Source organism: Carcharhinus amblyrhynchos, chromosome 7, assembly GCF_965287045.1.
Source record: "Carcharhinus amblyrhynchos chromosome 7, sCarAmb.v2.hapA, whole genome shotgun sequence".
In the NCBI taxonomy this organism is placed as follows: Eukaryota; Metazoa; Chordata; class Chondrichthyes; order Carcharhiniformes; family Carcharhinidae; genus Carcharhinus; species Carcharhinus amblyrhynchos.
The window spans coordinates 57,472,176-57,497,994 of record NC_137330.1 but is presented as its reverse complement, the minus strand read 5'-3'; the positions used below and the strand labels follow the sequence as shown (position 1 = coordinate 57,497,994).

At 36.9% G+C, this 25,819-nt stretch overlaps 1 protein-coding gene across 4 annotated transcripts in view; it reads left to right on the top strand.

The window, feature by feature from the left end:
* supt3h (SPT3 homolog, SAGA and STAGA complex component) overlaps positions 1-25,819 on the top strand; it is a 430,545-nt gene that overhangs the window by 61,413 nt on the left and 343,313 nt on the right. The window contains exon 1 of one of the 4 annotated variants that reach the window (XM_080192375.1): positions 9,256-9,433. The exons of the other annotated variants lie outside the window; for them this stretch is intronic. The gene's annotated coding sequence lies outside the window, so the exon portion shown is untranslated. Of the gene's footprint in view, positions 1-9,255; positions 9,434-25,819 lie in introns of those variants that run through there. 4 annotated transcript variants of the gene reach the window in all.

Below are 25,819 nucleotides of genomic sequence, written 5' to 3'. Positions count from 1 at the left end.
TTCCATTTGCCATTTCCTGGCCTATTTGCCCAGCCTATCTAGATCCTTCTGCAGACTCTCCACACCCTCCGCACAATTTGCCGTTCCCCCAATCTTGGTGTCATCAGCAAATTTCGACACCCTACACTCGGTTCCCTCCTCCAGATCATCTATATAAATGGATTAATGTTGAAGACATTAACATGTAGCACAGTGGTTAGCACTGCTGCTTCACAGCTCCAGGGTCCTGGGTTCGATTCCTGGCTTGGGTCACTGTGTGGAGTTTGCACATTCTCCTGGTGTCTGCGTGGGTTTCTTCCCACATCCAAAGATGTGCGGGTTAGGTTGATTGGCCATGCTAAGAAATTGCCCCTTAGTGTCTAGGGATACGTAGGTTAGAGAGATTAGTGGGTATAATATGTAGGGATATGGGGTAGGGCCTGGATGGGATTGTGGTGGGTGCAGACTCGATGGGCTGAAGGGCCACTTTCTGCACTGTAGGGTTCTATGATTCTATGTTCTACCTTTTCCACTAACCCATGGAACATCAAGAAAAGCGTTAAAACTTTAATCACAAGGAATAGTTAACACAAATTGTACGAATGGAATTTTAAAATATCTTGGTTTCATTCAGGATGCTGTGAGAGGACTGAAATCACTGGGAACATCTCATCCAATTGGAATACGAGAGGTATCTCAAATGTCACTTCATAGTAATTTAATTTGGGCAGGAATAAATGATGTGCCATGTGTTATTTTGCAACACTGCAGCATTTTATTGGAGATAGTATTCAACACATCAAGAATGTTCAGTACACTAATGCTTTATAGAAGTTTGAAATGGCACAAATTCTCAATTATCACCCATACAGAATCAGAAGAACCAGATGCTAAACATCAGTCAGTCATTTTGTTTAATCTTGTACCAAACTGTATCTAATGGTTTTACTATAAGGTATCAGTTAATACTACTTTACTAAAAATAGTGCAAAACTTTTGTTGCAAGTTCAAAGGTGTGATATGTATGAAACCAGATTAATTATTAATAAAATAAAAGGTCGCTTAAACTATTTTTGGAATGATAAGTGTGGTTGGTGCAATTGCAGTTAATATTTCTTTTAATCACTCCTGAATGTCCAGAATAGTACTTCACCAGCAACATCTGTGAAGAATAATCATTACTGCCAGTAATTACTACCATTACTGTTTTGCTCTTCAGAAGTATCTTCAGTGATGTGTGATAGCTGTGCTCTAGAGCAGAACTTGCTGATTGCATGTGCATCACAGTAGAAATTAGAAATACATTATTACTGTTGCAGTGGCATGAATTGCTGATTTATTTCCAACTTGTGCATTCTGTTAAACTTAAGCTTAGTGATACATTGCATATTCCGTCACAGTTTTTAGAGAAGCCCCATACTGCATTCAAGAGGCGGCTGGATATAGCACTTTGGGCAAATGGGATCAAAGGTTATGGGGAGAAAGTAGGATTGGGCTATTGAGTTGAATTAGCCATGATCATAATGAATGGCGGAGCAGGCGTGAAGGGCCAAATGGCCTCCTGTTGCTCCTGTCTTCAATGTTTCTATGTTCTAATTCTAGGTGTGTTTTGGCTTAGTGAATTTCCTGCACTAAGTTTCAGTCACTACCTTAGAAAAAATAACCTTGATCGTTTCACATAAAACGACACATTTTTTGATTGTAACATGACTCAGAAAGCAGTGGTCACCTTTTCTGATGCTCTCTGATACGTACTGAATGTGTATTTTCTCTAATGCGTATGCAACTAATAATAATGAGTTTTAGTATGCAGTTCCTGACACATGATATGCAAGCCTGATGTGATTTGTTCCTTTTTTTGTAGCCCAATTTAAAATTCATTAACTGAGATAACCAGAAAATAGTAGGTCTTGATGAAACTGAATAACTATGCTCCTGAACTAAATTTGTTGGGCTGAGAATCACCCCGTTTATACTATTTTTGAACATTGCTGCTTTAGATATCATAGTAGCATTTTTATTGCTAATAATAAATAGTGTGTCACAAGAAGTGCCAGAGATACACAAATTTCACTTAGAAAGTAAGGCTTTCTGCACAATAATTCTAATTAAAATGCTTCCAAAGATATGCAGGTTAGGTTGATTGGCTATGCTAAATTGACCCTAATGTCAGGGGGATTAGCAGGGTAAATGTTTGGAGTTGTGAGAATAGGGCCTGGGTGGAACTGTGGTCGGTGCAGACTCGATGGGTTGAATGGCCTCCTTCTGTTCTGAAGGGATTCTATGATTGTGTTTGTTATAGTTTTATTACATGAAAAATACATTAAAACCTGCTTCACTGTGATGTGACAAGGTTGTGAAAATTTAACAATTAAAATTTGAACTCATGTACACTAACATTAGCAATGGAAATTGTGATTATATATGACCTGAAGCAAGTTATGATATTTAATTTTTAGAAAATCTGCCATTTTGTCTCAGTCTTGAAATCACCTGTTTTTGCAGCAGTTCAAGTAAATGTTAAAGATTTGGTGTCTTTATTCAAAGGAGATCAGAGAGTTTTCTGAGTGATTATTTTCCTTTTGAGAATGTGGTACTCAATGCCACACAGACTTGTTGACACAATTAATATTGATAAATTTAAGGGGAGGTATATGTGAAAGAGAAGGGAATGAAATGATTTTGAGGCCGAGTGGGTGAAGTAACTGGAGTGGCACAAGGTTTATGGGAATGATGCGGACATGTTCGGTACGAAGATTCTGTTTTCGTGTTGTAGATTTTGTGTGCCTCTTGGCCAATATTTCTTGCTTAACCAACATCAATTACATCATATTAACTGGTTGTTCCTCACTTGTGGGACGTTGTGGCATACAATGGCTTCCAAAAGGACCTGCATAAAGTCACCCAGTGTACTTTGGAATAGAAGTGCTTTGAAATGGTGAAGACTTAGTTGAAGCGCAGTATAAGTGTCAGTCTTTTTTGATGCTGACTCAATATAAAGGTATATGAGAGTTTATCTTCCACATAAAAGTGTAATAAAGTCATAACTCCTTTCAATAATCAGTTCAATTCCAGCCTTGGGTCACTGGCTGTGTGGAGTTTTCACATTATCCCTGTGTCTGCATGGGTTTCCTCTAGGTGCTCCAGTTTTCTCCCAAAGTCCAAAGGAGTGCGCAATTAGTATTGACATGTAGGGCCATGCTAAATTGTCCTGTAGTGTTCCAAGATGTGTAGGTTAGGTGGATTAGCCATGGTAAATATGTGGGATTATGGGGATAGGGTGGTGCGCTTGATAAGATACTCAGCCAAAGAGTTGGTGCAGACTCATTGGATTAAATAGCACTACAGGGATTCTATGAACAGTCTGAAAAATCAGTTAATTCTTCAAGATGATAGTGGAAGCATGACAGGTCAGAGGATTCTCATCTAGTGAACTGAAAAAAAATGTTGAAGATTTCTCGTGATAGACTGACCGTAGTTTACTCTGTAATATATTCCCAGGGGTAGGCCTTAACGTGAAGCAGATGCTGTCAGGAAACATAAAAGAAGCCCCTTTTGCCCTGGAATTCATTTTGTCAAGGTAAATTGTCCATGATGTGTGCTATCTTTTAAAAGTAAAATGTCCATCCTCCTCATAAATTCATGGGCAGATGACTTTGTGTAACATAACATTTTGGAATCATCATGCACAGAAGGGCTCTGATGAAGGGTCATCCAGACTTGAAGCGTTGGCTCTATTCTCTCTCCACAGATGCTGTCAAACCTGCTGAGATTTTCCAACATTTTCTGTTTACGTCCCAGAAGATTAGCTGAGTTTCTGGATTAATAGTGTAGCGATAGTACCACTGCCATTGCCTCCCCTTGGATGTCACATTTGCCATTTTCCAATTCTCTGGCACCACTCTCTTATCTAGGAAATATTGAAACTGTAAGCCTGTAGCCATCTCAATGACCACTCTCCTTACCAATTTGAGAAGCAAGTCATCTGGACCAGGCAACTTATCCATTCTGGACCATAGCCAACCTTTCCAATACACCCTTAATCAATTTTCACCTGATATACCTTGCTCATCTCTGCTTCTATCAATATTTTGTCAGCACCTACTTTGTTTTAAACTGATGCAAGTTACTCATGACGTTTTCTAGCCTTATCCTGCACTACTTATATTACTACCATTGTCCCCATAAATCTCTCTCCACCTTTTGCTACCTGCTTACTAGTAAATGCAACTTTCACTCTATTTGAAAAACCAACAGGATTGCTACATTTCCCAAATCAACATCATTTTTTGTAGTATAACTTGAATAATCAGGATGACATGCTGGTAGGTTTTGGGTTACCTTTCAGGTTATTCTGTTCTCATTGTCTCTGTGTTTCCTCTTAATTTTCCTTTTCAACTTATTGTATTTAACCTAGTTTTCACTTGAAGAATTATCTGGCGTGCGTCATGTACTTTTTTGTTTCATTGTCTTCTTTCTCTCAAATCATTTATTTGATTAATAATTAATGTCTATGGACTCCCTTGACATTACAGTACTTATTTGATTCTATGCTTCTATTATCTTTAATTTTTAACATGGAATTTTTCTTTCGTGATTGATTAATCAGAATATGGAGAGATACAGTGACTTGCACAAGTGACTTTGACTTCAAATTTATTTCAAGCTTAACATAGATATGAAGAAAAATTGAAGATGATTGACTTTAAGCAACAAAAGCATCATCTTTGTTCTTTAGTAGTCATTTTACAAAAAATGGTGTTCATGTGGGAAATGGTGCAATGTTAGCTTTTCAAATAAAATGGTGGTGAAAGTTGCACTCACTAGTTCTCTTCTGACTGGTGAATGATCTGTGGAAGAGGAAGCGAGTAAGAAAGTCTTTGGTATTTAACATTATTCTGAGTGCAGGTTACTTGGCTGATTGTCATTTTCTAAATTCTAGAGAAATTCATGAAGAGAATGACAAGCAATAACTTTAAAGGCCTTAGCCATGCATCCTGTATTGCGTAGTAGACCAATGGATATGTATTATTGACTCAGTGTTGATTAATTTTGTGTTTCTCTTTTATAGTTTGATTAGGAGCATAGACTATTTCAAGCTGAAACTGATTAGAAATGTTTGCAATATAAAATTATGGCTATGAAAACGTACCATGAAAATGTTTTAGTGAAAATGTTGGCATAGAGAATAGATAATGATTATAATGGCATTGTGGTTGATTTAAAGAAAGATACGTAATTTTCTCTTAATTTTGTTTTTCTTTAGACAGCTGTTTTAAATTGAAATTTAATTGTAATGTTACCTCCCAAGGCTGACTTATAAATGTTAGCACCTTTCAGAATATGTTAATTATCTATATATATTAAAGTTTAAAATCTATATTTGCAAAGATTTAGAGTTCTACTTAAAACCCTGATTTATTACTGATTAAAACATGGCAGTAAATGCACAATGTTTTACGAATCTGAAATGAAATGAAGTGAGCTTCTGCAGAAATATGGTTGCTCCAATTTAGGAGAGGGGAAATCAAGCCTCATTGCATTTTGTTTTATTGTAAGATGTCAGTTCTATTTTAAAATAGTATGTAGATTTTTCTTTTAAACCTTTGTAAAGATATTTTTTTCAAAATAATGTTAAGAGTTAACATCCGTGGCCAGTTCTATTTTCCTGCTGTCATTGGAATGTCAAATGCAGAAAACTTTACAAAAACTAGGATTTTGATAAACTTTATTTAATGAGGTAAATCATATATTGCATTAATTATCTTACAAAGAATTGAAAAATCTGTTTTTGTCAGGCAATTCCAAATTTTCATTTTAGTAGAAAACTTGTTGAAAAACATTTTTCCTAAATTTAAATGCATTGGCTTTATATAAAAGGAAATGCAAACTTCTGATTGAAAACATAAGTTAGTAAAGTTAATAATCATATGGAAATTACTTAAGCCTCACGTTTTTCTGTAGCTAGCCAGACACTAAAGCAGCTATGACAGTGTTGCAATAAATTTGAGCTATTTTGAAAGCTTTAAGGAAAAAAATCTAACCTGGATTGTTATAAATAAAAATTAATTGGGTTAAAGTGTCTGAGCAGAGGCATATAGTATTAAATAACTCAACTACGGAATGTCTGACTTCCAGCTGAAACTGTGTAAACCTACCTCATTGTTGACAAACACATGGTCCATGTTTTAGGTCCAAGGATACAAAATTTATTGGATGCCCCAAAATGGCTGATTGTATTTTTGACCATGAGAAATGGAAGGGGAATTTTGTTTTTATTCATGGCTAATGAAGAAAGTCCATCTGGGCTGCTTTGTGTCCAGATGTTCTTTGTGTGCTAAAATAGCCTTAAAAGTTTTTTGCAATTGATTTAATATGCCTCCTGTAAATAAATTTAACAGTTCGTAAGTAGATGAAAAGAATGGGCAAATAATCAAGTAGTCTTACTTGCCACCATCTGGTTTCTAATTATATACCACCAACCCAGTCATTAAAGTAGTTTCTTGTTGGGGTTATGTGGTAAAGGGAGGATGTCTGGCTGGCTTTGTGGGTACCTTCTGTCATGGACAAAAGTCCGTGGTCAGGTTGCAGTCATAGACTCATTTAAAGCGAAAGGGCAGCTTCATTTAAAGCTACAGAAAAAGTTGAAACAGTCGGAGAATACAAGTTGTCCATTTAGTTCAATTGCTTTGTTTCAACAAGGAAAACATTTTTCAGAGGACTAGTTGTAGCTACTTTATACTTACCTTGTCCTACAGACAGCCAAAATCATGATTATAAAGTTCCAGTGTTGTTTGAATTCAGATGTATGTCTACGGCACTATTCTCCTTGGCATTAACAACAATATTCAGTGAATTAATGCAAGCTATATGGAGGTACAAAACTCTTTTTTGCTTTTATTGTTAGGAATTTGGGAAGTTAACAAGGTTAACTTGCAATGGAAACAAAATAACAGACAAGCAACAAGATTAGCCGGAGTCTAGAGGAATAATGAAATACTCCGACGAAGGGTCATCCAGACTCAACGTTGGCTCTGTTCTCTTGCCACAGATGCTGTCAGACCTGCTGACATTTTCCAACATTTTCTGTTTTTGTTGAATGAGATGTGATTTGTTGAGTTACAGGATTAGCAGGTGTCTAGAGAAACTGAAGTGTGAATTGCCATATCAGAAAAATTGTTTACCAGAGATCAGGGGGCTATACAAATGATAACTTTTAAAGACAAGTAATTTGAGAGATGTAGACAGCCGAATCTGCAGGGTGGAATAAAGAGACTGAACAATACAACTGCAAGCACCCTTATTGGGGAAGCAGGCCATCTCATCATAGAATCCGTATATAGAATCCCAACAGAAGGCAACCATTTGGCCCATTGAGCCTGCACCCACTCCCTGACAAAGCACCTTCCCAGGCCCACCACCTGCCCTATCCCCGTAACCCAATGCATTTACTCCACCAATCCCCCCTATCTTGGAAAACTAAGGGGCAATTCAGCGTGACCAATCCACCTAACCATATCTTTGGCATTTTTGGATCCCCATCTTTTCTCTATCTATGATCAAAGCCTCAGAGGCCTGTTCCATTTAATACTTAGAGCCTAGCCAGATTGTAGATATTCACCTCTGAAAGATGCGGTTTTGTGCCTTCGCTGAACCAGGAAAATACATTTTCCCAAATTTGGTTACTGAAACTGTGTTGTGTGGTAATATTAGCTAGATTTGATTTTGAGTTACTAAATTGGATGTTATTTGGGGAGGGGGTGTGTCATTGAGTTCAGGAAATGTGGGTATGGGTGCAAGATCAGATAGAAAACAAAATTTGAAGTGCTGAATTTGTGTAAATACTGCGTTTTTTTTTACTGGGATTTTCAAAATGTATCTTCCACTCTGTACTGAAGAGTGCACTAGTATGAATCTCATTAAAAATCGATGGATGGGGCCTATTCCTGCTGGAGAGACCATAGATCTCAAGGTACTGCTGAGCAGGCCATTGCGCATGTGCCGATCTGTCATAGCAGAGATCAGCATATACACAGTATCCAGTACTGCCTACATGATGCAGGGGGAGAGACTAGTGGAAGTCCAGTGGCCAAAGCTGTGCAAAGGTGTGGCCCTAGTGGGAAGCTCGCTACATGGCTTCCGCTTGAGTTTCCGGGCTGGATTGGGAGAATCTCACCTTATTTTTCGGAACAAGAGGTGATTTCAAATAAAACTGTGTGTGTAGTTATTAATGTAGTTAGGTATCATAGTGTATGTTAGCCTTGTTACGTTTTTCTTTTCTTTTACTTTAATAAATCCTTTTTATTAATTGCTTTCACAATGATTGGACTGGTTCCTCACTGGGTTGTATACTGTTCCTCACATCATTCCAAATAAATATACACCACTAAGAACCAGTGTTTCAAGTTATCCTTCGGGATTTTGAGACACTTACAGGTAACATCAGTGGATTCTTAACTTTAACTTTAATAGCCACCATAAGTGATAAATTAAATTCCATAGCCTAATTTACTTGGGTGTCTTGTCCGAAAGATGCAAGATCAGATAGAAAACAAAAGTGCCTTCTTAAGTGAAAGATTATATTGTAATTACATTTTTATTCGAGATGAATGTTAAATTTCTATTGCTGTGTGTCTACCCAAATGGATACTAAGGGCTAGATTAGAATGAGAGGCTCCTGTACAAAAAATAAAACCCTAATATGCAGCTGCTTGATCAAAAACCTTTATTATTGATGGATTTCAGTCTCCGCTCAATTCCAACTCTCCTCTTTCAACAGACTGAGACTAAACCAGCCTGTTCAAAATCTTAGTTCACACTATCAACCACAAACCAATGCCATTGCTAAGATTGACTATCTCCACATCCATAAAATCGTCTTCACTTTAGTCCTGGCTCATCTGCTGAAACCTCCATTCATGCTTTTGTTATCACTGGATTCAACTGTTCTGATGTACTCCTAACTGGTTCCCACATTCTGCCCTCTGTAAACTTGAAGTCTATCTTAACTCGCACCAAGTCCTGCTCTTCTATAGCACTGTGCTTGCTGCATTGGTTCCTGGTCCAATCATGTCTTGATTTTAAAATAACTATCCTTGCTTCCAAACCTCTCCATGGGCTTCACTCCTTTCTGGCTCTGTAATCTACTTTAGCTCTACAACTTTCCAAGCTATTTGAATTCCTCTAATTGGAGCCTTATGAGCAACCCATAATTTAATCATTCCACCATTGGTAGTCTTCGACTGCCTAGACCTTAAATTCTGGAATTCTCTCCCCACACCATTCTAACTCACTTTCTTCCTTTACTTTCCTCCTGTAAAGCATTCCTTAAAATCTACCCCTCTCATCAAGCTTTTGGTTATCTAACGTAATATTTCCTTATATGACACTTTTTTTATAGTGCTCCTGTGAAGTGCTTTGAGATGCTATATTATGTTAAAGGCCCCAGATAAACGTAAGTTATTGTTTATTTTAATGGTTGTCTAATTTATCTGATCAATTCTAGCAGCGAGCTGTGAAAGAATTCACTCTGACAATTTGATAGAGTGCGAACTAAGACGTTGTAACTAAAATCTGGCACCACAGCGTTAATGTCATAATTCCGTAGAGGTGTTTTAGCCTCTGGGGCTGCAAAAATGAGAACACAGTGGGTGCTCTGCAAAAGCAATATGTGATTGTGTGCAGCGACTGAAATGCATTTTTTTAAAAAGCTACCAAAGGTTTGTGGAGGCAATTATTTTCTTGTACAAATACTTAACAATCTTTTCTGAATGATCATTTTCTCTCCCCCCAATTCTTGTGGAAATCCTAATGCAGCAAACCATTTCAGAGAAAGTAAAATATGCATTTCACAATCACTTTTTTGAAGTGCAGTGATTGTTATTATGTAGGTAAACATCATTGCGAAGTGTATTGATTGGTCTGTTGTAAAAGACAACATCATGTCCTAAAGACAGAGCAACTGTGTAATATTGACAGGAACTTAGATCTATTTTTCATCAGTCGTGATTATAGTAATTCACTTGTTAATATTATATTCTTCTCAATTGTACTGTTTTTGAAGATGATATGATCTAGTTTATAAAGAGACATGCATGAAATCATTCAATTTACACTTTAAAATACTGTAACTGATTGAATTGAATTATATTGTCACTTTCTACCTTGCAAACTAGAAATATCTGAAGATAACATCTCCTTGAATGTTTCTAATTCCAATGCAAGTAACTGCCGAATAAAGTTCTAAACATTTTTATTTATTATTGTCCCATAAAGGTGCTTTATTGTTGGCTGGGTTTTCTGTCTATAAATATAATGTTTTGTTGATACTGTACAAAATATTTAGCTTTCGCTTCATTTGATTGGTCATTGGTTGATGTGTTAGCTTTTATATCACAAGTTTTATGCTGAACATGAAATTCTTTTAAGGATGAATGATTCAGCTAATAGAATTAAGATTACACTGATGTTAAAATCTCAGTAGCATACACGTCTAGAAAATGAGAATCTGAGGGAATGATTAATTTGCCCACTGCATAAACATGATTTCATTTTAAAGTATAGTACTTCAAGTTTCATGCGGTTATTTTGAAGGCAGATTTTTTTTCTTTAAGAAGGTACCGTTGAGCATTGTTACTTGCGAGGTGAATAGTCCAGCAGAATTACTAATTAATGTCCCTTTCATGGCGTTATTTTGTGCCTAACAGAGCTCAAAATGCCACACAAAGTGGTTGAACAAAACACAGCCAGTTTTTAAGCATTAAATCTTACAATGCTGTACAGTGTGGAAAACGTGTATGAAATTAGAAATCTAAGCAAGACTTATCTAAAGTTTTCATCAGTGCATATTATAAGAGTATTTATAGTTTTGGGCAAGTAAAATGTGATCTATTTGAAGAGGAGCAGGGGAGTTTTCAGAGCATCCTGGCCAATATTCATACCTGAACCAACATCTATAAAGCAGGAGATCTAGCCATTTATCACTTTACTGTTTGTGAAATCTTGCTTTGGGCAAATTTACTGCCACACTTACCTACAATACAATAATGAATATACTACACTAAGTACTCAATTGTCTGCAATTTATTTGGGATAAGTCCCGTTTCAGTTTTACTTCAAGATTTTTGTGCAAAATGATTGAAAATGTTCAAGGTAACTGCAGATGTGTACTTTAATGTATGGTTTTTGATGTGGAGTAACTGATAGATTCAGTTGTGTGAATTTTATTTAATTGACTGGAATTTACACAAGTATTTGGAAGCGAAAATAATTTTGACCAACCAGGATCTTGGTCATTTTTAAAGATATACAACATTGAGTGCTAGATGTATTCCTGCATTTTTGTAATTTTAGTATCAAGATTATGTACATTTCATCAACAAACTTGAGGAACTATTAATTATGCATGAAAGAACTCAGAATTGTAAATATGCATTACAGTAATTTATATTCAGTATGATCTCTACTGAACATTGGTGTTGATGAAAGGGATAAATAATTATATATAACAATCCCTGAATGGCTCCACTTATAGGATTGTGTCTGCCTTTGAATTTTAACAGAAGGTTTTGTATTCTGTTCTATCCCGCTATTTTCAATTTGAAACTAGTAGACAAACTTTGCTTCTCAGAAGTTCAGTCTGGAAAAAAATGGATATGTGTGCTTTTAGTTGTCTATATCGCAGAATGGGAAAGTCAAAACTGATCCACACAGGCTGCATTTTCTTATGTATTTTCTCCTTCACTGTATTTTTGTAAAAATACTTCGTTTCAGAAACATTTTAATGCTGTGATTTAGCAAGCCTGCTGAAATGAAATGCTCTTTTCATGACCATGCCAGGAAGCAAAGGTTTGAAAATTATCCAAATGCAACATGTGTGTAAATTGTCTACCGTTTTGGGTACTATTTTCACAATGGTACTTGTACACATCATCTCCGCAGTTCACTAACGACTAAAGGGTGTAGTTGGAATGTTGCATTTACATTGTTATGGTGTATTAATAGAAATTAATCTGAACCTTTGGATTCAGTAAGTTAAAAGTTGCAGTTTTTGTGTAATTTTTTTGTTGTTTAGGATACTAGTCAGAGGTTTGCATGGATTTAGTCTACTGAAACCCTACACAAGCACTTCCTAGAAATCAAGGTGGGTTTTTAACAAAGTCTCATGTTACAAAGTGTTTCTGTGAATTTACTAGCAGTTCATTAATAAACTACATTCTCCTGTTTTTCATTTAAAAAAAATGGAATTTTAAGTCCAAATGTTTCATAATCATTGCCTAACTCTCAAATCAATTATTTGTTTAAAATTTCAGTTTTTTTATCCAATATGGCCTATAAGTTTCAGATCATATCAAATGAGTACTGTACATTGGCATGAAAGTGTAAATATCATTGGATATTTTTGATGGTAGTAAAAATGATTAATAATTTAGCTTTTAGCACAACAAAAAATGAGTAAGAATTATAAAGATTAAATCTTTTAATATGTAGACTGTAATGAATGGTCTCTTCACATTGAAGAAATGATGGTATTACTGGCTTTGAGGTTTGCTGGATGTACTTGTAATTTGTACAGTTTTTTAAAAATAAATCATAGAATAATGACTAGATGTCTACTACACATTAAACGTATTTGAAGTTTTAACAGAATAAATTCTCATGTAACTGTTGTAAAACTGTATTTTTTTAAAACTGCACGTTGTTAATCTGGCTAGATGCAGGAATCCATGACCCTTTCCAACTGCTGTTCGGAAGTTCAAGCTAAATAGACTATTCACAGCTGTAAACCTGCATTATCCGTTATAAACATTTAAATGATGTGGTCCAGCTACTCAGCGGATGTTATTCCTCGTGATTTACAAAAAGCAGCTTACAATTTGGTGTAGATTTAGCACCTGTTTTTACAATGAATGGTTTCCTTAATTTTTCTTTAATAGCATACAACTAGTCAAAAAAATCATTTTTGGAGCTGCTACTTCGCTAGTGATACCATGTGTAATTCTGTGATAGAATTATTTAAAGTATTTTGACGAACTAATCAGAAGGAATATTTTCATTGTCCATTCTTTATAGATTATGGGAGGATTCGTGAAAGTTGCTGCAGGCCTTAATTGTGCACAAATCTAATATTTTGAATGGATGTACGAGTGTGAGGCCAGTGGAGATGCATAGAGGAAAAGAAGGATCACTTAAGCATTGTTCATCATTATTAACTTAGTTGATTCATGAATTGTTTGGGTTACTCTCTCAGATTTTCTTGAAGTAGCCAACAATTTGCTTGTGACATTTTACCACCTGTCTTTCTAACTGGGTAACTCTGCTTTGAAATCAGACTATAAATTTGCAAGTGCAAAGTAAAATGTGTTTTTGAGATTTGATTTTTTTAAACACACTTTTAAATGTGTTGTGATGCACGCAGAGATACACTTAAGGGATTAAAATTTCAGCTGACCACTTGTAAATGATTATGAAATGAGTTTTTTTGTCTGCTGTATTAAGTGATTACTAATGGCCATTTACATTAGCTTATTACAAAAGTAAATTACTTGTTGAAATTTTGGATGATTTTCTTGCTGATCTCTAAAAATTGTGCAGTATGTTATCTCTATGGTCTGTTATTTGGAAGACAATAATATCATGATACCTGCATGAAATTAAAAGCAACACAAATTTTTTCAAAGTGAATATACTTTATGTATCTGTAGTGCATATTTTCGCAAAAGCTTGTTCAATATTTCCATTCGTAACTGTCATTTGTTAACGTAAAACCTTTGATGGTTCACTAATCTTACTAATTTGCTGTTGTTGATTTTTATCAATAAGTTTGCTCAATGGACTCAGGTCAGATAAATTAGAACTACTTGCATTCATTTTAATCAGTGTGACTCCAAGTAGGATTACTATAAATGGCAGCTCTGGCGGGAAGCAATGCAAAGGATTTAAATACAAGTTCATATGTTTTGGAGACATTGGTTGTTTTATTTAAATTGGATCAGTTTCTGTCAAAACCAAATCGAATTGCATGTGTGCAAAACATGTCACTTGTTCTAAAAAGAAATTCTGTTCTTTACATATATTAGTGGTCAGATAAGACAGTGACCTAGCTGTTAGGGGTTGGCAGAGATATTGCATTTTTAACAGTAAAACCAGGTTAGCCGCATACCCGCAAATCCGCAATGAAAATATCAAGAAACTCCTATGTGCTTCCTGTACGAAGCTGTAATCAATATAATGTGTTGCTGTATTTGAATAAAGTTTTAAAAGTAGGATGGCATGTTTTTTTTCCTTCATCAGTCTTTTGTGTAATACAGAAGAGTTAAAACCAAGACATTATCAGTTACATATTTTACAGACCATCTTCAGTTTGTTTGCAATCTGCTGTTTTGTTTCTTTTCTGTGAAAGAAATGTATACCACAGGAATGTTGGACTGGAAAAGATAGGTTGTAGTCCTCTATTGTCAAATCGGCATGACCTTATTTCTGCAATATATTTTTCAAACTTTAAATTTTTAAATCATAATATGTCTAAATTTGAAAAAACAGCACGCTATTTTGGTCTAACTTTGTTTTTATTGACGAATAATCCAGCTTGGTTTCATCTGCCTTTTGCATTGCCTCAGTTTTACTACATAAACAAGCTGAGGAGACAAGTTTTTATATTAGCCAGTCAGCAAATTAATTTTCGTAAACATACACCAAATGGAAATATTTAAAGTAAAATTTCACTTCTAGTGCGTGGAAATGTATATAAGATTTGTACTTACCCCAGAAAAAGTTTTGCTGACATGGTGTGACTGAACTGAATAGGCTGTTAGATGCCATACTTCTTCTTTCAAATATACTTTTTGCCTGTGGTTTTGGTGTCCTTCGAAGTCTTAAACTGAAAATGTAACCATTACAGAGGAAGTTTAAGAGCTTGCCAGCAGTACTTAGGTGAGCTGTTTGATGTCATTAACTTGTTTGGCCACAAAATAACATACAACGTGCAAAAAAGACAAATAAACATTTGATGGACAAGTATTCACTGTAAAGGCTGTGGTTAGCAGGCACTTACTGACAGAGTTGGTCTTGGTGGCTGGTAGTGACCTGCGGAGATTAACCATTTAGAACCAGAGGTTCTCTTGTCGTCCTGGAGAGAAAGTTGCACCGCACTTGTGGTTCTGTGGTTGTTTGTGAGGCGAATGAAGCATTCACACAATCCAAAAAGCATAAGCTTTAAACTCTTCATGTGCTCTTACTGGAGAAGCTGTATCACATGGCTTGTGACATCATGATATACAAAGCAAAGTGGGACAGCCTATCCCTGTGGGTTTCTGACAAAAGACTCGTGGTAGACTCTTCCTGGCATAAAGGACCAGCTTTAAGTTGTATGACTCATGGGGATTTGGAGAGCATTACAAATGCAGGGAAGGAAAAAAGAACAAACTCATCCACAGATGAAGCATATGGGCAGCAGGAGTGACTCGCAGTGCTCAGTTTAGTCTTACTAATGCAATGTCATATCTGCAGGAAAGTGAACATAACTTACTGACAGATGTTATGTGAAGTTCTTTAGAATGGTGATGACTAACAATAAAATAGTGAATTTGTCCGTTATTGAGAGAATACGATTATATTTGTGCTTTCTGAGTGTCTAATATCTTTGACTGCCCCATCCAATATTGCTAGCATCATGCTGCTCCTTTTTGAAAGTAAGTCATCTATGTTGGGTCTAGTTTCCAGAAGGTTGCTTGTTGTACATTCTAAGCTATAGCTGCATTTTCTTGAATTGTGTAAGCCTTGGGATTCCAATTCAAGACTGAGTGGAAATCACATTTTCTGTTGCTGTCTGGAAGCTTTGTTTTGAATAATGAAAATTAAGTGCAGCAAATCATTTGCATAATTCAGTAAAATGCAGCAGAATTTTTCATTCATCATTTATTAGAATTGATCAGAGTGAATTAAATAAAATTAAATCAGAGTTAAATAAAATACAACATTTTCTGTTTCTGTTTAAAGCAGTAGAGCAGCTTTTGTCACAGAATCCACATGTAAATTTCCTCAGTGGGCATGGGATTAGCGATCTTGAGTAAAGTGCATTTTTTTCCTCAACTTTTGGTACGTTTTATGATTGTGAATATATACTCATTCATCTTATTAAAATATGTTCTTTTGAGTAATTATAAATACTGTATTTTGAAAATTAAATTGTCAGTAATAGTTTAATTGTAGTTGGCTTTAGATTTTGGTTTAGTCTTTAGATGTATATTTTGTTTAAATGACAGAATCATGTAATAAAATATAGGCGAGGTTAAGGTGCTCAAGATACTTTTTTCAAAAAACATTTCTTCATGTACTTAATTTTGCAAAGAGTAGCTGATGTCAGAATTGTAGGTTTTGTTCACACTGGGGAATTTAAACCAATCCATATTGAGATAAATCAGTTTGAACTGAGGACCTCTAAAGCAGAAACACATTGAAATCAATCTTTTTAGAAATCCTCCATGGAGATAGGTTTAAAATTAATTTAAAATTGATTTCGGGTACGGTATTACTTGTCTGAACAAGAAAGAGTTTAAATACATTTAAAAGTATTGCCCACCTGTAGTACAACAGTAAGTATTAAAAGTTTCTGCTTGTATTCCATTAAAGTCCTCAATTTTCATAGCGAAGATAGATGCACAACGGGAACTGGTGGAATATGAGAAGTAAGTTGAATGGTTTGGGCCGTGGTGTGTGTGAGTTATGTCGGTTGTGTCATAAGTGGTTTCCTGAACTCACCATTCCTGACGCATGTTGCATTTTGAGATTTTTGAATTGTTTTAAACCAGCGATATTGATTCAGTTTGGAATGGAATTATCATTGCAGATGTCATTGGAGAAGCTGTTGAGTGATGCCAGATTGTGAGATTATGATAAAGATTCAGAAATGGAGATATATAAACCAAATTTGTTATAGTAAATAAAATTTGCTTTATGTTACCATTTTATAATAATTAATTTCTAGGGAAAGAGGACAAAACATACAGGTTTTACAGCAGATTTTATGTAAGTAAGCCTACTTTCTCAAATGAAAATTTATTCTTTTTATCATTGCCCACCACTAGCACATGAATATGACTCCATATTCTATCAAACCTCTGGGTCAATTAAAGAAGGAAAATGGTTTTTATTGTCTGAACCATTGTCATCAATATAAAGTTGTACATGAACTGTAATGGGAGCAGAATCAAATTGACGTAACTGAACAGTTTAAATTGTTTGGGAGGGCACCTTGGCCATGTGGGATGCCCATCCTGTAACGTGAAAAGTTGTGGATGCTTTGGCTGAGGTGAGCACATGCAGGAAGTGTCATAATCTGCAGAATTTGAGATCCAGATTTTGGGACTTGAGTGATGGCTGCAGTCACTGTGACGAGTGGCTGAGAACTATATGCATAGCATGTTTTGGAAGGTGGTCACAGTGCAGGTTATGAGAATACAGGTAGAGGACGAATGAGTGACCACCAAACAGTCTAGCAGGACCAGTTAGGAAGTGCAGAAGTTCCCTGATACCACTTTGGTTACTAGAGATGATTATGGTTTTCGGAGCAATGCAGCAGAGCTAATTCTGTGCCTCCACAGATGGCTCAGCTACTCAGGAGAAGAGGAAGTAGAGTGGGAGAACAGTAGTGGTAGGGAATTCAATAGTTAGGGAACAGGCAAATGTTTCTGTGGTGGTAATGAGACTCTAGTATAGTACATTGCCTCCCAGGTGCCAGGGTCAAGGATGTCGCTGCGTGGCTGCAAGACATTTTTATGGGAGGGTGAAGAGTCGCGGTCCACATTAGTAATAATGGCATAGGTGGAAAGAGGGATGAGGTCCTGAAAGCAGATTTTAGATTGCTAGGACTTAAAAGGCCTAAAATCTCAGGATTTTTACCAATGCTACATGCCAGTGAGTATAGAAATGGAAAGATAGAGCAAATTAATGCAGGGCTGGAGAAGTGGCTCAGGAGGAAGGACTTCTGAAAGATTTCTGAAGCACTGGGAATGCCTCTTGGACAGGTGGGACAAGTTACACCTTAGCAAGACTGGGACCAATACTCTTGCCTGGAGATTTGCAAGTTCAGCTACGGAGGGTTTTCCTTACAGTGACCAAAGCCAGGAACTGAATGCCCTGGGTATTTAACCTTTAGGAAGGATGGGCAAAAGGAAAAGAAGGTGGGGTTGTGATGTTAACTAAGGATGAGATCAGTACATTAGTGAGAGAGGATCGTTCTCAAAAAAAGATCAAAGTGTAGAATCAATTTGGAGCTAAGAAAGAACATAAGGCAGCAAATAATGGTGGGAGCTAGTTATAGGTTAACAAACAGTAGCAATAATGTAGGACACCGTATAAATCAGGAAATTAAAGGTGCATGTAACAAGGGTAATAGAGTAGTCGTGAGGACTTCAATCTACTAATAGACTGGGTAGACCAAATTAGCACTAATGCTGTGGAGGAAGAATTCTTGGAATGTATACAAGATCCTTTCTAGAACAGTTTATTGAAGAACCTGCGAGAGAAGGGACTATTTTAGATCTCATGTTATGCAGTGAGAAAGAGATAATTAATAATTTTGTTGTAAAGGAGCTTCTTGAATGACCATATGATAGAATTTTGCATTAAGTTTAAAAGTAATGTAGTTGAGCTGAAAGTAAGGTTTCTGAACAAAGGAAGCTACAAGGGTGTGAGGGACAAGTTAACTGTGGGAGATTGGTTTGGGGATGCTGGTGTTGGACTGGGGTGGACACAGTAAGAAGCCTCACAACACCAGGTTAAAGTCCAACATGTTTATTTGGTAGCACGAGCTTTCAGAGCACTGCTCCTTCATCTTACTGTGGTAGATTAGGAAACTGTTAAAAAGAATGATGCTTTAACAAATATACATTACTTTAAGATGCAAAAATCCAACTGGAAAAATGAACTAATCGTGGCAAATGACACATTTTAAGATTTTATTAGATGAAAGGAAGAGCTTATAAAATTGCCAAAATATATTAAGCCTGGGGATCGAGAATTTTTAGCATTCAACGAAAGAGGACCAGGAAGCCGATAAAGAAATGGAAAACAGAATATGTGAATAAACTAGTGAGAAGCATGAAACAAGGTTGTAAAGGTTTTCATAGATTGCTAAAAGCAAAAGATTAGCAAAGACATATGTGGGTCCATTACAAACAAGAGAATTTACAATAGGGAGTAGGCAAACGGCAGAGAAATGAAACAAAATACTTGTTTTCACATAAGACGATGCAAAAAGCCTCTCAGAAATACAAGAGAACCAAGGAACTCGCGGGAATGAAGAACTGAAAGAAACTAATTTAGTAAGTAAGTGGTATTGGAGAAATAAAACTGGACTGACAGTTGCTAAATTCCCTGGACCTGATAATTTACATCCCAGGATGTTGAAGGAGGTGGCTGTAGAGATAATGGATGCATTAGTGGCCATCTTTCAACAGCTAGTAGATTCTGGAATGATTCATGTGGATTGGAAGGTAGCAAATGTAACACTGCTATTTAAAAAAGAGAGAAAATGGGAAGCTACTGACTGACCTTGTTAGATCAGTACTGGGGAAAGTGCTAGAATCTATTATGAAGGATGTGACAACAATTATGTAGAAAATAATGGCAAGATTGGGCAGAGTCAATATGGATTTATGAAAGCGATTTCATGTTTGACATGAATATATAACTTTTGAATATGTAACTGGCAGAATAGATAAGGGGGAGCCAGTGAATGTGTGTTTTGAATTTCAGAAGACTATTAATAAGATCCCACACAAGAAGTTAGTAATTAACATTAGTACGCTTGGGATATACTGGCATGGATTGACAATTGGTTAACAAATAGAAAATAAAGAGTAGGAATAGACAAGTCATCCGTAGGTTGGCAGGCTGTGACTGGTGAGGTACTGCAAAGATCAGTACTTGGAGTCCAGCTGTTCACAATCTATGTGAATGAAGTGGGGTGTAAATGTAATATTTCTAAGGTGGAAATGAGCGTTGTGAAGGGTGTGCAGTGGATTTAGACAAGCTGTGAATAGGCAGGAACATGACAGATGGAATATAATGTGAAAAAAAGAATGAAGTTATGCACTTTGGTAGGAAAAACAGAAATCTTAAATGGTGAGAGATTGTGAAGTGTTGATGTCCAGAGAGCCTTGGGTGTCCTTGTTCATCAGTTACTGAAAGCTAACATACAGATTTCTTTATTCTTTCATGGGATGTGGGTATCACTGGCAAGGCCAACATTTGTTGTCCATTTCCAATTGCCCATAAGTTGAGTGGCTTGCAGATGGGTGGCAGATTTCCTTCCCTAAAGGACATTTGTGAGCCAGATGGGTTTTTAACAACAGTCGATGGCGGTTTCATGATCACTTACTGAGGCTAATTTCACAGTTCTAGATTTATTTGTGAATTTAAATTCAAATTCCATCAGCTGCTGTGGTGGGATTTGAACCCACATTGCTAGATAATTCACCTGAACCTCTGGATAATCTGGTGACATTACCACTATGCTACCATCTCCTTGCAGAAAACAATTAGGAAGATAAATGGTGTGATTACCTTTATAATAAGGGGATTTGAATACAGGAGTAAAGATGTATTTCTGTAATTATACAGAGCCATGGTGAGATTGCACATGGAGTGTTGAGTACAGCTTTGATCTCCTTACCTACCAAAGAGGGATTGCAACAAAGGTTCACCAGATTGATTTCAGGGATGGCAGGATTGCAGAGAGATTGAGGAGATTGAAATTGAGGAGACAAGGTCAACGAAATGTGCAAAATTCTTACAAGGATAGATTCCCCAGCCATTTAAAACAGAAAAATAGAGGAGTTTCTTCACTCCGAGGATGGTGAAACTTTGGATTCTGTAACCCCAGAGGGCTGTGGAGGTTTAGTCATGATGTGGATATGCCGGCGTTGGACTGGGGTAAACACAGTAAAAAGTCTGACAACACCAGGTTTAAGTCCAACCGATTTATTTGATAGTAAACTCACTAGCTTTTGAGGTTTCCCTCTTCTTCAGGTGAATGGAGAGTTCTGGCCTCAGACAGAGCATATAAAGCACAGACAGTTTACAGATTACTGATTAGAATGCGAATCTCTACACCTAACCTGCTGTTCAAGTCCTAAAGTGGTTGACAATGTGAGTGGAAGGAGCACTGATCACAGGTTAAAGAGATGTGTATTGCCTCCAGACAGTACAGTAAGTGAGGTTACTATCTGTAACACCCGTGACTTGCCTGGGTTTGTAAAACCTCACTTACTGTACTGTCTGGAGACAATACACATCTCTTTAACCTGTGATCAGTGCTCCTTCCACTCACATTGTCGGCCACTTTAGGACTTGAACAGCAGGTTAGGTGTAAAGATTCGCATTCTAATCAGTAATCTGTAAACTGTGCTTTATATGCTCTGTCTTAGGCCAGAACTCTCCATTCACCTGAAGGAGAGGGAAACCTCGAAAGCTAGTGAGTTTACTATCAAATAAATCGGCTGGACTTAAACCTGGTGTTGTCAGACTTTTTACGAGGTTTAGCCATTGTGTATAGTTAAGACAGAGATTGATGGGTTTCTAGATAGTAAAGAAATCAAGGAATATGATAATCAAGGGAAAATGGCATTGAGGTAGAAGATCAGTCGTGATCTAATTGAATATCAGAGCCAACTTGAGGAGTAGAAAAAGCCCACTGCTGCTCTTATTCCCTATGATCCTATGTTTGGAGTTGGTAGAGATATTTTTAGCTTTCAGTTCTGACCTCTTTTGACTTAGAAAATATTCTCTGGCTTCTCAAAGTGGTTATCAGCATGCAGTGATTTGTTTAAACATTTGGAACTTAGTTTCAGTTTCACATTTGGAGTGTATTGTTAATCTCCTGTTGACTTTGAATGCAACTGTTGAATTCTTGATTAATTTACTTTTGTGTTCTGCAACGCTATGAGAGCTGTTAAGCGATAAGAGGACAGAAAACTCCTTTTCCTCAATCATTTAGTGTTTGGGGATTTTGGGATGATGAAATAGAACATTTTGTAGGATTTTTGTTATTGGATTAGAGTCATACTATGCCTTGAAACTCATCATTCACCACAAAAACCTGATTGCTTACCATGAAATAATTAAAATTTGGTTACCACAAGAAAACCCTTGAAAATCATAGCCCGGATATTATGGTCAGCTACTGACCTCAAGGAAAGCTGCCCACAAAGATTTAGAGGAATCCAGGGCCCTGATTTTCCTCGTATTTTGCAGTGACATTCAATCTGGCATCATCTATAGAGAATCTGTTGTGTCTAAACAGTAATGCCATCAAGCAGGCTGAGTAGCCGAACAGATTGAAGTTTCCTGTTAGATAGCAAATTGAGAAGTAAAAAGCACACGCAATTCATTTTGTACTGTAACTGCAAGTGTAAACATCAAATTTTTGAGACCAATTTTTTTAGGCAAAACGTTAGGGGGTCAACTTTTACATGGCTAATGTATTTGAGGGGCCTACTTCCAACTAACCCCCCACTAGCATGGCTCTCAAAAGAACCAACGTAATGGGGGAAATGGCACCCTCGCCAGCCACTTCTTGCCTGTCTCTTTTTCTGCTCCTCAGATGCACATATTCTCACTCCCCAGCGCCCCCACCCACCTCTTCTCTCTCTGTCTGTCTCTGTTTTTATTAAGAAGCCTTCAGTATTTCTGACACCCTGAGGGAAGCGTCAGTTGGGTATGGACTTTCATTGCTGCTCAAGGAAAGGGAAGAACTGCGCAATTGGATGTGATGTCATAATGACAGCTCCCACCACTGCTTGAGGCCTCACTGTAGAGGGATTGCACTGAGTTGACATTTTCCCAATTGGTAAGGCCTGAGCTTCTGCTCCCCTCCCCAGCAAGGCTTAGTGGTGACGCTGGAGGACAAGAGACCCAGGCATTCATTCATTTAAAGTTCATTCTGGAAGTTGGTCCTTGCATCCAGTTTCCAAGTGCACTGCATATTACTTTTCTGTCAGTTTTTTGTCCCAAAAATTGATCTGCATTTCTCCTGTTTTAATTGACCATTAAGAACTGGATGCAATATGGTAAGTGTAACTTTTTCATGAATTGAGGTTTTTGATGAGATTGTACAGATTACGCTTTGGTTCAGAAATTTTTGGGTTTGATTCTTGAAAAAATAGTGTCGACTTTTATATGAGGCATTTGAAAAACCACATTTATTTTGGCCAAAAGTCATGGGGTCGATTTTAACATGAGATCTACTTTTATACACATGCATACAATAATTTTACAAACAGTGAAATAAAGATTAGAACTTGCTTTTGGGATTAAGATGGAAGCTGAATTTTAATAAGCAAACTTTAAAAATAAAAACAATTATTAGCTTAATTACAGAAAGGAGGAAATTACACTTCACACTGAGCAAATTCATTTTCAAGCTAATAATTATGACTTAGTACACAGTTTAAAAAGCAGTTACACTTCATTCAACAAGGATTAACACTTCGTGATTTTTACAGTGTAAATAGTGCTTAGACCGTTGAAGTTCATGCTAAATTGCTGATTGTGTTTGCATCTGTAAAGACTGCAACTGTACAAGCTGTGGAGGTACAGGATATAACTAAGATTAGCTTCTGTATTTTTGTGTTTAATTGCACATGTGCAGATGCCAGAGTTACTGCCAGTTTGATAAGAGTGAGTGCTGTCTGTTTTGCCATCATTACAATCGCAAGTTCTGAGTCAAATTGTCCAGTTGTAAAGCTTTCTAGTAAATTTAATTTGTGCTGTCCTTGCATTGTAAGTAGCCAAATACCTCTATTACTTTCACTATTGCCAAATATGAAAATACTTTATAAAACAAACTGCAAGTAGAAGAGGATATATTAATGCTACTAAAGATGAAGCAGATGTGGATTATTGAATCGTATACAAATATGTTCTGAACCTCTTGTTCCTTTAATGAGACTGATAACTTGCATTTATGTAGCACATTTCCAATATAGAAAATGTTTATGACCATAAGTGTAGGAATGGCCACTCCACAGAAATTGTGAAGACAAGGTCCCATCTTCATATTAAGCATTCCTGCTATCTTGTTGAATGGCACTACCACTGTGGTAGGGGATAAATTCAGAACAGGTGAGACATGCATTAGGTATTGTGGGCCATCAGGTGAAGTCACATCAACTCCAATCTGTAACTTTACAACGCCAGGCGTAGGTTAAAATGAGTTGTTAACCTGGTGAAGCTACAACACAGGACTGCTTGCATGCCAAGTAGAGGAAGGAGCATGTAACCTCACAACCAACAGATTAAAACAAAGCTCTGCAGTTCTTCCACATTCAATTGTGAATGATGATGGACAGTTAAACAGTTAACTGGAAAAGGTGATTCCACAAATATCCCGACCATGAATTATGGTGGAACCCTGCAAATCAGTGCACAGGTCAAGGCTGAAGCACTTGCAACTATCTTCAGCCAAATCTGCTGAGTGATCCTTCTCAATCTTCTCCTGAGGTCCCCGGCATCACAGATGCCAGTAGTTCAGGGGCTCAGACTAGAGGCCATGGTTAAATTTGAGAGATATATGGAGAATTGTGAGATTGGAATTTACTTTGAAGGTTAGTGGCTGAGGCAGAAACAATGCCAACATTTGAGAGTTGATTGGATAGATGAAATAAGGAAAAGGCGTCTTGGGATATTGGAGCAAAGTGGATCAGTGCTTGAAAGGCTTGGACCTGTACTCGTTGGAGTTTAGTAGGCTGAGGGGGGATCTTATAGAGACTTACAAGATAATGAAGGGGCTAGATAGGGTAGAGGTAGAGAGATTCTTTCCGCTTGGAAAGGAAAACAGAACTAGAGGGCACAGCCTCAGAATAAGGGGGACAGTTTAGAACGGAGTTGAGGAGGAACTTCTTCACTCAAAGGGTGGTGAATCTCTGGAATTCTCTGCCCATTGAAGTGGTGGAGGCTACCTCGTTGAATGTATTTAAGTCACGGGTAGATAGATTTCTGATAGACAAGGGAATTAAGGGTTATGGCAAGAAAGCGGGAAAGTGGAACTGATCCACTTCAGATCAGCCATGATCTTATTGAATGGTGGGGCAGGCTCGAAGGGCTAGATGGCTTACTCCTGCTCCTATTTCTTATGTTCTTATGTTATGTTTTTATGAAAGTGGAGTGTCAACACTAAGATTTCTTATTTTGATGAAAGGCAATCATTAACCTGAAGTGTTAACTCTGTTCTTTCCACAAATACTGCCTGACCTGGTGAGTATTTCTAGGATTTCCTGTCTTTATTTCAGATTTCCAGTGTCTGCAGTTTCTTGTTTTTTTAGTAAAGCAGATTGGCTAGATTGATTGACCCCCTTCTATTTTGTATTCTGTAATTGTTTCTTTCTGTGATAACACCTGTGTCTCGCTTTCCTTGCCGTTTTCTTCATTTTCTGCTGCATTGTCCAGTTGTACAATTCCTTAAGAATTCTCTGTTCCTCTGATTTTGGCCTCTTGCACATGACTCTGTTTTCTTCCCCCTGCCCAATGTTTCTGAATGACATCACTGCCAGCTGTGCACTTGGATACCTAGGAATTTCCTCCTGAATCACTTCCACTTCTCCATTTCTCTCTCACCTTTTCAGACCCTTTTGTGAAATAATGTTTTGGTCACTTCTTGTATTTCTTTAATTTGGTACTCATCTTGACTGATTATGCCTCTGCAAAGTATTTTGGACTATTTTCTCTTAAACGTTTTTGTTTTCTGTATGGCTTAAAGAGCAACATGTTGGGGACGTGATGTTATGCTATATTTAGTGTTTATGCAATTATTTGGCAAACACAGAAGGGGTGTCATGTGCTC